A 1,455-nucleotide genomic window follows, 5' to 3' on the forward strand; every position below is an offset into this window, starting at 1 on the left:
CATTAAGATCTGGTAAGTAGCGGTCTGAGTGAATGGCTGAACCTGGGCACTCCCTGCTGACAGCATCTGCCATCATCTCAAGGACTCCCAGCGGAAGGACTGACATTAGAACACTGATAGACCAGGTCAGCCTGTAGAGGAAAATCCAAGATAGAGAACATAGAGATCAGGGGTGATTCTTTACATTACAAGTAACCCTTCACAACAAAAGCCTTTACAGAAGTATTCATTTAAACATTCACCCACAATTCATTAATTGAGTCAACAAGAATGTATTGAACCTAAAATATGCTTCCTCTCTCCTGACATTCTGCCTCTTTGTATGATGAGCTCCTTCTCATCCTTCACTTTATGGTTTAAATGTCACCACCCAGAGTAGCTTTTCTTGTTCACCCTAAATATTCCTTCTCTGTTAACCTTTGTCACTGTCCTCTATATATTTCCTTCATGGCACTTAGCGTGGTATGGCATTATAAGTGACTTGTAAGACATTTTAATTAATGTCAGTCCCTAATGCTAGGCTGCAAACTCCATGAAAGTCAGTATCATATCTCTTTTATTCACATCTGAATATCCAGTATGAGAATAGACACTTGAATGTAGGTACTCAGTAAATATTTGTTGCATGAATGAATAAATAAACAAATGACTACCAAGGCACTAGAAGGTCTTGCGATGGGACAGTGCTTCCAATGTCTGTGGAGACTGGAAAGTGCTTCCACTGTTTGTGAATGTAACCTGACAATATGAATGAAAATACTCACCCCCTCCCCACCCAGCAGTCCACAGTGGGGACTACCTCCCACGGAAATGAGAACTGGAGGGCAGGAATATGTAGGATGTTTATTGAAGCTTCATTTGCTATGTTGAGCTGGAAACAACCCAAATGTCCATCAAAAGAGAAAAGACTCTGGGGCTGGGGAAGGGGGGTCAAGAGCTTTGGGGGAAGTCAGGGAACGTGGGGGGAGGGGGTCAATGGGGGAAAAGGGGGGACAACTATAATACTTTCAACAATAAATTAAAAAAAAGAATTAGTGATAGAAATGACCTCAGACAGCATTACTCACTACCTCCCCAAAATATGCCTAACCCTATCAAATTTTCCAAAGTGTATATAAATCAAAGGATGACAAGATATTAAGCATTCACACAAAAGACTACTGTGCTGGGATGAATTCTGGGATGGGCACTGACACAGGGGCTGAAGAAAGCACAGAGGAAAGGTGACTACATCCAATTTGGGGGTCAGGGAAGACTTGCCAGAAGTGGTGACATTGAAGCAGAGTCTGATAGAGGAGCAGGGATTAACCGTGCTGTGTGTGTGTGTGTGTGTGTGTGTGTGTGTGTGTGTGTGTGTTATTGGATTTAGGGAAGAAGGGAGGGAGGGAGAGGAGAGAGAGAGAGAGAGAGAGAGAGAGAGAGAGAGAGAGAGAGAAAGAAAAATAACAAGGGGAT

This window comes from Myotis davidii, unplaced genomic scaffold (genome assembly GCF_000327345.1).
Source record: "Myotis davidii unplaced genomic scaffold, ASM32734v1 scaffold1706, whole genome shotgun sequence".
NCBI classification, from domain to species: domain Eukaryota; kingdom Metazoa; phylum Chordata; class Mammalia; order Chiroptera; family Vespertilionidae; genus Myotis; species Myotis davidii.